This window comes from Lytechinus pictus, chromosome 15 (assembly GCF_037042905.1).
Source record: "Lytechinus pictus isolate F3 Inbred chromosome 15, Lp3.0, whole genome shotgun sequence".
Classification (NCBI taxonomy): Eukaryota; Metazoa; Echinodermata; class Echinoidea; order Temnopleuroida; family Toxopneustidae; genus Lytechinus; species Lytechinus pictus.
The window spans coordinates 5,593,027-5,606,608 of record NC_087259.1 but is presented as its reverse complement, the minus strand read 5'-3'; the positions used below and the strand labels follow the sequence as shown (position 1 = coordinate 5,606,608).

At 36.5% G+C, this 13,582-nt stretch overlaps 1 protein-coding gene across 12 annotated transcripts in view; it reads left to right on the top strand.

The window, feature by feature from the left end:
- The first annotated feature begins 7,044 nt into the window (after positions 1–7,044).
- The window catches only part of LOC129277681 (V-type proton ATPase 116 kDa subunit a 1-like), a 47,546-nt gene continuing 41,008 nt past the window's right edge, over positions 7,045–13,582 (top strand). For 2 of the 12 annotated variants that reach the window (XM_064110478.1, XM_064110475.1), the window contains exon 1: positions 7,359–7,436. The gene's annotated coding sequence lies outside the window, so the exon portion shown is untranslated. Of the gene's footprint in view, positions 7,437–11,394; positions 11,463–11,523; positions 11,741–12,928; positions 13,032–13,582 lie in introns of those variants that run through there. The other 10 variants (XM_064110481.1, XM_064110470.1, XM_064110471.1 and 7 more) reach the window with 9 other exon arrangements.

The following is a 13,582-nucleotide window of genomic DNA, read 5'->3' as shown; positions in this document are numbered from 1 at the left end:
TAATCAAATCTGATCTTTCCAAGGGAAGTATTCAATATAACTTAGAAAATAACCTTTTCTCGGGACCATTTTCTTTTCAAAAAAATTGAAAAAAAAATGCTTTAGCTTCCGCGCTTCGCGCGGGGTAAATATTATTTTAATTTCCTCTATTTTATCCCTTTTTTGTTCGTTTTACAATCACTTTTGAAAACAAGGTTCAAAATCACAATATAGTCAAATGAATTGGAGCTGATGTAGGTACTAGAGACAAGGGAGGCGGTTCTTTTTTATTTCAATTTATGAAACACCGAAAGCTTCACGCTTCGCGCGAGAGGGGGAAACTCCCGCTCCCTGCACCCACCCCCTAGGGAGCGCGCTTCGCGCGCTCTGTAAGTGTTGGCACGCTTCGCGTGCATTTACCGCCCCCTCCAAAATGAAATCCTGGCTACGCGGTTGGTTGGTGTGTGGGTGGGTTGGTTAATTGGTTGGTGGGTGGGTTGGTTGGTGGGTGGGTTGGTTGGTTGGTGGGTTGTTAGGCGGGTTGGTGGGCCAGTGGTGTACCTAGGATTTTCCACAGGGGGGGGCAAATTCGTCCGCCAAAAAATTTGACAAGCAAAAAAAAATAGGGATATGTCCATTGCATGGTTTGTGACTCGTCAGGGGGGGAGTTTGCCCCCTCTGCCCCCCCCCCCCCCCGTAGGTACACTAGTGGTTGGTGCATGGTTGGTGGGTTGGTTGGTTGGTTGGTGATCGATTAAATTGTATGGATGGTTGGTTGATCTTAAGTTGATGGGAGGCCTGAGATTTGGTCATGGTGGTTGTTGTTTAATTCAAATTGATTGAGTAAATGCTCAGATTTTGGTTTATCAGATTGATTGATTGATTAACATTGATTGATTGGGATTTATTTGATTTTGAAGTATTTCTCGAAAAAAAAAAAACACGCCGTAAATAAATTATACATGTCCCGGGGGGAGGGTGGGGTAAAAATTATCACTTTATCTTCCCTGGCTGAGCCCCCCCCCCCCTTCAAAACTGTTCTGCAGCCCCTGCATTTATAGTCATAAAACCCTAGCTCCCCCGGCCTTAGCTAGTTCTTGGTTTCACTATCAAATTTCTATCGAGTTTCATTACGGACCTCCAAAAATAGATCGCACAAGTCTGAAACAAAAGACTATCTGTATCAGACGCGTCAACGTAATCACATGATTACGTCATCAAACTAGGAGGCAAGAACCCAAGATCCGAGAACTTCCAATCTGGCCGCTGAACCTCTTGAATAAATTAATATTTTTCATGTAAGTTACTAAATTATTTAAAATCCACAGTCATGTTGTCATTTGTGTGTAATATAACTGTACTAGAATTAAATAGAGAGTTGCTGTCAATGAATGTGGTCTGTGACTGAGTAAGAGTGTTAGTGTTACGTTGTCTCTCCAGCCTATGCAAGTTTTTATACACACAAGTGAATGAGGTTTGTCACAATTTCGTGTTGGATGTATTCAAATAGCATATGAGTGAAATAACCAGTAGTTACAGTGTGTAGGGAGTCATAGGTCTGCTGTCTGTCTACTTACTTACTTGGATTTACTTGGATGTAGAGACATAAAGCTATAAAGCTTATTTGTCCCTCGTCACGAGCTATGCACCTTAAAAAAACATTTTCTTTCCATAATTTCCCACACTTCACTGTTCACAATACACAGAAAAACAAAGTCAAAGTGTTGAGACTTGATGCCAATTAAAACTTTTAATAAAACTGGGGCCAGGCCAGGGCTATACCAAAAGCTTCGATCTCAGTTATGTTGGTTGTTCCGCTGAACTACGTTGGCTCCACTCACCAAATACATAGACCGAAGTTAAACCGCTCTCTGTACAGGGGCTCAATGACAATGGCCACTGCTAATTTCTTGTTTTTCTCCTCGATACCTAACTCCCTGGGCAGTAGAGGCGCACGGCCAATATGGGAGACTCTCTCCAATAGGGGAGACAATCTCCCACATTGGAGACTTGCTTTGCAAAAGGACAAAAGAAACAACACCAACAAAAGCATGATTTTTTCCACCCAAAATTTTGTCTCACTGAGGTCAGAAGCCCATTTGTTTTGTGTGTGATTGACAACAAAAATCCTTATCAAAACAAAAGTAGACGGTGAATTTTTAAAGTAGACGGTGAAAAGGGGTAATTTTTCATGAGGAATCTCCTTATCACATTTTTATTTGCCGCCAAGGTAATCCTTTTGCAGCAAATGTAAACAAAGGAAATTGGTCTCCAAAACTGGAGACTGTCTCTGAAATTGGATACCCAAATTCTTTACAAAAGTCTCTGATATTGGAGATAATCTCCCACATTGGAGACAGTCTCCAATATTGGCCGTGCGCCTCTACTGCTGGGTTACTCGATACCGTGATATTTTCCACCAAAAGTTCATACATATGCACCTATAGCTTAAAATGTATAAGTAACAACATTTTCTTACCCTAAATTCCTGCTTTAAAACTGGCAATCAGGGGTTTAACTCTGAAAGTTGACACTTGCGACTCGGACTAGTGGGCAGCCATCTTGGTAATGAATAATTCATGAAAAAGTGGCCGACGAAAGTCAGACTCCGCCCCATGACCTTTACGTCACACATTACAGAAGGGGAAAAGAAAGGAGCAGTTAAAGAAACAAAAGAAAAAAGGGGAAATAAAAAATAAAAAGAAAAGTAAAACAAAAAAGAGAGAAAACGAAAGAGATAAAGGAAAAGGGAAAAAAACCGTCTAGAATTTTAGTATTCATAAACCCGACGTAAAAGAGATGATCTGATTGGCCAATGGTTTTGATACGCAGTTGACCCGGAAGTTCTTCCAACGGCATATGTTTGTGTGTTATATCGACTTCGGATGAACGAGTGAACTAGGAGCTACACGACAGTCGAGGTAAGTCGCTGTTTTTTTTTCCTTTTAACTTTATTTTTTCCCTCGTTTTTGGCAATTAATGCCAAGAGGGAATATTAATTCGCATATTTGTCCATTTATTTTCATATATATTTATGAAATAAAGACAAAAATCGATAGCCCCATCGGGGGGAATTTGCATTGTACCTCCCCTAATGGTGGCGACACGCTAGCGAGCCATCTGTGTACGAGGAGAAATTAAAAAAATAAAAAATGTTGAAAAACTCCTCGAAACAGACGGCTGCCAGCTGTCTAGGCCAGGGCTAGCCTAGAGAGGACTCCGTTTCTTATGACCCATGAATATTTTTTAATAATTTTGATATTGTACTAGTATGTGCCAATGCCGCTGCATCGCGAGCGTTGGTTTTGCTGCAAGTGGCATCGCCTCTGTCTGGCCGGCTCAAAAATCTAAAGTAAATTAAAAAGTTTTTTTTTGTAATTGAAAATAGAGATTGAAAAATGAATTTTTTTTTTTGGACATTTTACTATCCACCAATAGAGGGCGTACACAAAAATATGCCAGAAGTTCAAGTTTTTGAGCGCTTTGGTGAATACAAAAATTATTTCCAAGTTACTAATGAAAAATAAATTGCAACTGTATGGAAATTAGTATTTTTGGTCACAAAATTGATATTTTAAGGATTTTTCAAAGTGTGTGCTGTGTACTGCATTGGCATACCATAGTCTTACCTGTAGATTCTCCACAGGCAGGATGGTTACAGTGAGCAAGTGATTGGACTGTGCCTAGCGAAGTTAATACACAAGAAGGGAATTCCCTTCATATCTAACGAAATAATTGTAGATAATTATTATTACATAATAATTATTCACAATCAAAATTTAAATTTTTGGCAGTTATGCACATCCTGGTCGGTATGCAAATGAGGAGACTGATGACGTCATCCACCCAATATGTCTTTTGTATTTCATGATATGAAAGATTAAATATTCTAATTTTCTCATTGTCATGTGAAACAAAATTTTGTTCCTCCCTGAAAATAAGGAGTTACCATTTTTAACAGTAAACGGTTTAAGTCAAGTTGGTCCTTATTGTCAAATCTGTAAAAATTGTATAATTCAAGCAATAAAAAACAAAAATACATGTGAGGGACATCATTGACTCTCTCATTTGCATATCACTGAGTTATGCATATTTGTTATTTGATAAAGCGAAACTTAAAAATGTCATAACTTTCTTTATATTTTACATCCAATTTTGATGAAATTTTCAGCGTTATGCTTGTTTGATTTTTCTCTATCGATTCAATTCAACAATTATCTGGGGTGGACGCAACCTTTAATATAGAGGTCCAGAAACATTTCATGGTCATATGATTTCAGTAATTATATTGCAAGGAATGCCAGTTCTTGTTGAATATTATACAGTGCGTCCCACAGAAAAGGAAACCCGTTTTCAGAGAAAGATTTCATGATTATTAAATATGTTTTTACTATAAAATTTGATACTCATGGCAAGAGTGGAATCTTATATCTCATTTGAAACCAAAAGCTTAGCAACTCGTTCAAGAATGGCAGATTACAAACAATAAACATTGAGGCATATCAGAAACAATTTGCGCAGAAACTTACGTGTTAATCTGAATCCACTCTCATTTCAGGGATTGGTGAGAGAAGCTTAACAAAGAATGCAAAAAAATGCTAATGAGCCATTCGTCGAATACATGTATGCACGGTTGTTGTATCACAAACCAATCTTGTCCAATTTTCTGCGCAAACTGGTTTTGACTTTTGACAAGTGTTTGTCTCATTATTATTAGGTATCAAAATAAAGAAGAATAATTGAATATATGATTATGTAAATGAAAATATCATAATTCATTATTTCATTTGCCTTTGAACTAAAAAGACATGGGAATCCTGGTTTTCTTTTTGTGGGACACACTGTATAAAACATAACTACACATGACTGATATCAGAATATTAATCAGCAGGAAGTTCATTGTAAATTCAGTAGCTACAGTACATGTAACAAGCTCTCAAGATGTGTTCATGTACAATGACCCTTCACTTACAATGTAATATGGTTATGGGACAGTCACATCAAAATCTATGCCAGCCCGAACAAAGCTGTAATATTATGTTCAATGACATGCATGTACTCATGTAGGGGAGATCGGGGTTAGTTGGAACATTTTTGACAAAAATGGCTGTAAAATCCAAATAGATTTTATTCGAGAAACAATCAATATATCAGCTTGAAGCATATATCTACATATACATGTAAGGGCTTTAAATTTACCCCATAAAATGTTTAACTCTCTTATGGTTACTGAAAAAAATCCACCTTGAACAAGACCATCGCAAACGTTCCAACTTACCCCAATACGGGGTAAGTTGGAACTTGGTATGGGGTAAGTTTAGTTGGAACACTGCATGGTCAATTAAGAATTATACTAAAACTACTTAAAACTGTAATATTACATGGTTTTAGCCTATTTGCTTTATTTTTTTTAAGTTCAAAATATTTAAAGTGTGGATTTGTTGAACTTTATGTTTTCTATTATACAGCCACCCATGCAAGCAGACTGTGTAGTAGAATTCTGCATATTTGGGTGCGTTTAATTTTACATGCAATTAACATACTATCAGCAATTTCATGTACTTCTGCATCAAATTAACAAGACAAAAATTAATTGTTTATATTTTTTTTCATTAATTAATTATGCAAATACATGTTACAAGCATATGAAATTTGCCCTAAATTTTTTTTGGGGGGTATATTTTTGCCTTTAACTCTATTTACTGTATTAAGCTAGTAGAATGCTAATTTTTGGTGAGAGTATCAATTTTCACATTTATAACAAATATCCAACAAAAATTGCAAAAAAATATAATTTCTTATGTATTTTTTGTTTTTTTATTTGTATTTCTTTGTTTTTTCGAACCTTAGTTTTTTCCGATGAACTTTGTCAGGACTCTTTTGCGATCATAAATAGCATAAAATAAATCTATTTGAACCAACAAAAGTAAAATATAATCATACATTTATGACTTTTGGTTGAAAAACACAATTTGCATTGACCTTGTACATGGAATCACGGTTTTGAGCGATTTTGGGTCCGACATGCAATTACAAAATGTTGCGGAATTTCGAAATCGAGCACACAGGCATCGCAAATTTGGTCTCAAATGATGTGCAAGACTTGAAAGTAAAAAGTCAGCAAGCAGTATAGTCAAAAAAATTCGTGCGATGGTGTAGTGACGAAATTTTTCGAGAGGGGGGGGGGGCTCAAATTGACCCCCCCCCCCAAGTTTGATAAGGGTTAATATTGCATTAGGGGCCTACAATAGGCCTCAAATGCACACTCAGACCTAACTGATAAACAAAACAAGCATGGTATACAATACATGTTCAGAAGAGTGTGAAATACTTTATATATTTTTTTTCTCATATCCAATGTTTTTATTCATAATTATGTGTGGGGTAGGTTGGAACATGTTCCAACTAGCCCCTTCAATTTGTTCCAACTAACCCCAGAGGCCCATTTGACGTTTATAAGCTTACAGCACAAAAAAAGGTACTTCACCATGTCATATTAATAACCTCAATTTGTACCTTGGTACAAGTGTCTATTATACCCCCAAACTGGCCAACTTGATCTAGAAACTTCTCTGAGATAATAAAACATTTCTGAAAGAGAAAAGAATTACTCAGAAGGTCAAAAAACAAAAATTCCTTTCTAACTTCACCAGGCTTGTTGCACATGTGTTGTCTGTAATATGGTGGATGGCTGTTGATAATGACAATAAATTGAGGGCAGTATTGCAGAAATTTATTCATTGACGTTAAAGAAAATTACAATGTTTCAACTTACCCCGCATTCCAACTAACCCCGGTCTCCCCTACCATTGGTCAGTTTAGAGTCTGTGTCGGATAAAAAAAAGTACATGGGGGCTTGGGGCAATTTCACTACAAAATGCTCAAGAGCCCTGGATCCGAAACAAAAAAAAAGACAAAAAAGGGAGCACTGGAAATCCTCATTTATTGCACGGTGAGGCAGTAAGGTGTGATCATTTAAAAAAATATATAGGCCTACTGAAATAACTGAACATATAATTTTTTTTTGCTTGGCCTGTCTCTTTGGTGTGGCTTTACCATTCGTGTAATATTGAAAGTACAGATATGAGTGATATCCTGCTGCCGTCTTTGCTGTTGGCCAATACCTGTCTTGCTTTCATTTCCTGTTGATATGATACGTATCACAACTGGGGCCTTTAACACAAAGCTTGGCTATCAATCGTAGTTCAATTTGTATGCTTGATTGCACGTAATGTTCAATGTAGTCATACATGAAAGTCAGCCCTATGATCAAATGCTATGCTTTGTGTAATCGGGCCCTGGTATGGCTAAACTCCTTTGAAAAGTAATCAGCACAATTCAGGAGTACATTGGCAAAGAGAGCTTTGATGCATTTATGTACATTATTGTTAGTTGGACACTTACATGTACTTGTATAGCATTCAGGTAAGCATTGTTTTTGTATCGAGTTGTTGATGGTAAGCACCTTTGTTCTCGCCTACATGTACCATCTTTTCTTTTGAACTTGTTCATTAAGTTTTAATGAATTATTTGCTTTCATCTGGTTACTACATGTATTATAATGATTGTTTACATTTGGTCGTTCAAGTCATATTTAAAGTGTGTTCTTTAACCAATTGAATAAAATATTTCTAGTAGAAATTCATTAATTTTCTATGAGTTGGTTGTTTCCTCTTTTTCTTGACTGTTTGAATTGTAAATTCCTCACACTGCAAGAAAAAAAATTACTCTGGTAAACTAAACTATTAAAGATTACTGAAGGGATTTTGAATTTCAGCATATTGGATACCGTGTCTCGGCAGTTCATAATCATAGCATCCACAGCCAAATTTGGTGGAAATCGGTTCATCGGTCGAAGTCTCTATCAGTGGAAAGCAGGCTTTATAAAACAGGCAAATTTACACTGATATCAGTGTGGCCCGTGGGCATTCATGTACAGTCACTTGGGCCACCATAACCAAGTCACGTCAGATCTGGGTCCCAGCTTACAAAGAGTTACGATTGATCTGATCAACCTCACCTGTATGGAAGTCCATCAATGTCATATAATTTTTTGACAGGAAATTTGCACAGTGTTTATTATAGAATGGATGAGAAAATCCCTGCAATCTGATTGGTTGAGAGCTATGCAAGAATTTTTACTGGGCTGCATGAACGATATCCCGATAATCAAAACGATATTCACTGTAAACAAGCTATCGCCCGAAAAGGTAATTGTGATGTCATCGCGCATGTACTGTTACGCTTGTTTACGTCAAAATTTTGAATTTTCGATCAAGGTAGAATGAATCAAATAAAGGATACAAAATGATCTGTAAGTACAAATACGGTACCGTAATTGTCATAGGATTAAAACTTTCTGTATACTCATTAGTTGAGAAGTCCAGACATACGATCTAAGTACGTTAGATCTACTGGCCGCTAGTACTGCTCTGGACTGGCTGTGCACAGCCATATCTCCACTGCAGGCCCAGGCAGCCGTAGGCGCTGGCCCCCGGCGCGGCCCGGGCATACACACACAGCTATTGGAGGTCTGATGCTGCCTCATATCTAGTCAATGCAAAGCTGTATCTGGCATTTTGGGTATAATAATGCCTTTGTGCCAACATATTATCAAGTTAGGCATACATATTTATGTTGTCCAGGGTTATCAAAGGGTCTGCATTACATTTTGGAATTTTCATGCATCCGGTAAATAAATCATGCGTCCGGTAAAAAAAATCATGCGTCCAGTAAATTTTTTCATGTGTCCGGTAAATTGAATTTACTGGACGCATGAAATTATCATGCATCCGGTAAATCATTAATTTTTGTGGTTTATTCAATAAATTTTTTCCATTCTATAAAACAGATGATGCATGGGTTTCTTTCGTGGGTCAGTGGAACTGTGTGCACGCGGTAACTTTGGCATTATGGTCTAAACCCACTCGGCTGCGCCTCGTGGGTTAAACCATGCCAAAGTTACCTTGTGCATACAGTTCCTACTGACCCACTCTAACCCATGCATCATTTGTATACTAATGAACAGAAACAAACATGCATCATAGATGTTGACGTTGCTGGCTTTCCATAGTTGTGGTTGATCGGATCAATCAAAACTCTCTCTGTATTATTAAAGACGGTGGCCTGTTGTGTGGCGGTTTATTATCATGCCCTGCATGACATACCTACGGTGAAAATGTTGCCCTTTAAACATGAAGGGAAAATAAAAATTGAATACAATACCACAATAATATGATTCACAATTATCATTCATCAACAACACCCTTCAAGAAATGAGTATGTTAATATTGTTAAAAAGTACAGACAGATTCATGTTCTCACTAAGTTTTGATGCTAAGAAACAATGTCTTGCTCCTGATTTTCTACTCCATAAAGTGGTGCTGAAAAGTTAGTGAACCTCACCAGAAAATGCACTCCTTCATGCTGAGTGTTGAAATGAGATAACAATAACCAACTTTATCGAATGTAATATTACATCGCCCGACTTCACAATGAAATATCTAACACTTGGGAAAGACTTGAACCCTTGAAATTTGTTCATTTTCTGGTGGGGTTCACTAACTTTTTACCAAAATTGTATATTGTAAATGTATCTAACAATAACTTTAGAAAGTCAATAAGGGGCCTAAGCTTTCGATCCTAGCAGAATCTTCGTCGGAGGCAAAATGACAAACATATAAAGTGGAGCAACCATAATATAGACCACAAACAAGCGACAGCAACACTAGAAACAAGGAGACAAAAGGGGCATTAGTGAGTAGAGAAGACCAATCAGGTTAGTGAAGGGGATGAAAGAAAAGGAGTAGGCAGACACAAAGGGAAGTTAGTGTAAGTAAGGCCAAGAGGGATTAAGATAATGAGGCAGGCAACATCAAACAGGATCTAGAACAAAACAGTGATAGAGGGATGAATAACTAGAGAATTAGTGAGAGGTGGGTCAAACAGGTTACAAAGAAAGGCATAATAAACTGGCGCATAAGAGTGGGGGAAAAAAAAGGAAAAGAATGGGGAACAACTGATAACTTTAGAGCATCAAGGGATGGGTTCATCATTACTCTAGTCAAGAATCCATGTATACCCCACTTTGAGACACCTGCAAATAATAGTTCAATTACATCTTGGTAGAATGCACTTGTACCAGCAAATCTATCTACATGTAAAAGGATTTCAGGATAAGTTTTGATCAAGAGTGTGAGGGGTTAAGGTTTGTTCACTGAAATACACCTGACAGTAACAGACCTTCATAGATCATAGAGGTGGGTCAAACAGGTTACAAAGAAAGGCATAATAAACTGGCGCATAAGAGTGGGGGAAAAAAAAGGAAAAGAATGGGGAACAACTGATAACTTTAGAGCATCAAGGGATGGGTTCATCATTACTCTAGTCAAGAATCCATGTATACCCCACTTTGAGACACCTGCAAATAATAGTTCAATTACATCTTGGTAGAATGCACTTGTACCAGCAAATCTATCTACATGTAAAAGGATTTCAGGATAAGTTTTGATCAAGAGTGTGAGGGGTTAAGGTTTGTTCACTGAAATACACCTGACAGTAACAGACCTTCATAGATCTCATACAATGGGTGATTTCAAGTCTGGTGTTGGCCTTCGTGTTAGTGTTGGTGTTGAAATTTGGATTGCTTCCCCTAGCTCCAAAACTTATTCATAGTTTGTAAAACTGATCCAGATCACATTATCGACATCTCAACAATTAGTGAGTGACTTTTCGGAACCATCTTTATTCTATGTTTGGTGTTATAATCGTGTAAAAATTGACCTAACACCAACACCAAAAGGTCAACACTGTACTTGAAATCACCCAATATGGTCTTCATAAAATAATGTACACTGTACAGGGTGTATGTCCAAAGTTTTCAGTTTTTGTAAAAAGCACATTTTGTGTGTGTATTTTGAATTAGCAATTTTCTACAGCGGCATGTAGAAAACCCTGTTACAAAGCAATTTAATACTGAATTCTGGAAGACATGGCATTCACTGAATTTCATTGAAAACACAAATAATAGATTATCAAATCTAAAATGAATTCGAAAAATTTTGTTTCAAATTGAACTTCAATGGTACATGGTACAGGCAGGGAATTGTTAGTCTGGTAAAGGATTTACGTGAATTTTCCATTTTCGCACTTTACCTTTTTTTTTACAAAATTTTAAAATGCAAAATAAGTGTTTGGGACACCATCACTTTGGTACTCTACAGTGTGTATGGAAAAAGTTTACACTTTGAAAGAGTCCTGGGAATTGAAAAATATGCAACATGGTGATCATTTTTTTTTTGCATGTATTCTTGGGTTTGGGTCTCATCTATGAAATGAAAGTAAAACTTTTGAAAGAATATTACACTTGAGTGAGCACTTATCCTTATTATTGTCACAGAAAACTGGGGACTCACCACTCTACATGTACATACAGGCTACATGTACATACATTTACATAAACCTACATCGCTGAATGTCTGCAGGTGCAGTATAAAAGATGATTTGCAAAGTCATTGTTTGTTTTGCCTTTCGTCACGTACATGTACATTACACATGTGCTGGTAGCGGGAAATGAATCTAGAGTTTTATTATTAGCCTTTGGATTGTATCACTATTCTATTGTAGAAACTATCATGTACATTGGAGTGTTATTTTTACATTTAGCAATAGCTTTACAAAGGTCAGTCTTTCTATTCAATTGCTTTTATTTTTATTGTGACTATGAGCCTAGTTTCGATCTATTCTGTAATCTGTATCACATGTAAGTATTTCGATTGATATTTTTGTAATAACGCAATGAAACACTACTAAATGTACAATTTAAAGTGTACAGTTTATGTTTATATTGAACCAATTATTCAAGTTTATCTGATTTATGATATCGATCTTAAATAACAACTCTGTTCAAGATATTATCCTTGAAGTGGATGTTTGCATCCAAAGGTCGAGTGGATATTTGCTTTCTGCAGTCCCAATGTGATTAAAGCTGTGTTCATACTTAATGAATATTTTAGAGCAGAATTAGTGTTTAAAATGCATGCAGGATTTTTTTTCCCACCTAAATGTAATAAGAGATCAGAGAGAAAAAGAAATAACATTTCTGCCAGTTAAGATAAAAACTTAAAGTGGCTTGAAACTGACAATTGACAGGGGAATCAAGCCTTTTTTTAACAGAGAGCACTCACTCATCTCAGGTTCAATAGGTCTAATTATTAGGATAATATAGATGCTAACCCTGTTTTTAAAGGTCAAGTCCACCCCAGAAAAATATTGATATGAATAAATAGAAAAAAATCAAACAAGCATAACGCTGAAAATTTCATCAAAATCGGATGTACATGTAACATAAGAAAGTTATGACATTTAAAGTTTCACTTATTTTTCACAAAATAGTGATATGCACAACTCAGTGACATGCAAATGAGACGGTCAATGATGTCCGTCAGTCACTATTTCTTTTGTTTTTTATTGCTTGAATCATACAATATTTCATTTTTTACAGATTTGACAACAGTGACCAACTTGACTGAATCATATATAGTTTTAAGCAGTGCTAGTTCCACATGTTCATGGAGGAATCAAGCATTGTTTCACTTGACAATGAGGAGAAAATTCGAATATTTCATGTCATATGAGTGGATGACATCATCAGTCTCGTCATTTGCATACCGACCAGGATGTGCGTATAACTGTTTTGTGAAATAAAGCAAAACTTTAAAATGTCATAACTTTCTTATTTTACATCCGATTTTGATGAAGTTTTCAGTGTTTGGCTTTTTGGCTTTTTCTCTTTTTATTCAAATCAACTTTTTGTTGGGGTGGACTTGTCCTTTAAATTTGAAACACCTTTCCAGCCTTGAATTTGTGCAAACACATCCAATGTCAATTTTTTCTGTGCCCTAATCACTTGGGCAAACTTTGAGACCTGTACATGTACATTGTAATGTATATATATGAATGAAAACGGGTATACATGTAGATCGTTCCTTTGATGTAATCTTGGTTTTAAGTTGTATATCCTCTCTCTACTGATAATGATATGTACATGTAAGGTACAGTAAAGTTTTCTTTACCTTTCATTTCATTCTGATGTGGCTGTCCATGTATAACATGTGTAGAACATACATGTAGGTTTAATGTTCATTGTTGCTGTTTTTGTGTAATATTGTTTATAAGCACAGGCTAAAGTATTTATTTGCCTACAGGTACTCACATGTACTCGACTTGTAAGTATTTTATAGTTTTAATCCCTGAAGGCTTTGCCTATGTTTTTACTTTCTGTTTTGTGAATGTACACCTTTTTCCCCTCCATTATTAATAACCTGAACTCTATCATTCCCACAGTTCATACAGAGACTATCCGTTTCCATTCCTGGGACCATGCCAGTAGTGTTTTTCAAAAAAGGGCACAGATTGTCCCTCTGACCGCTGGTACATGGGCATGATGTCCAAGTAGCTTTGGAATATTTCCATCTGGTCCCAAAAGTCAAATTACGGCAATTAGGTTGACCAAAACTTGATACGATATGCACATATTTAAATTCTAATGGGGTGTCGTAGTCTAATGATTTAAATTCTAATGGGGTATCGTGGTCTAGTGGTT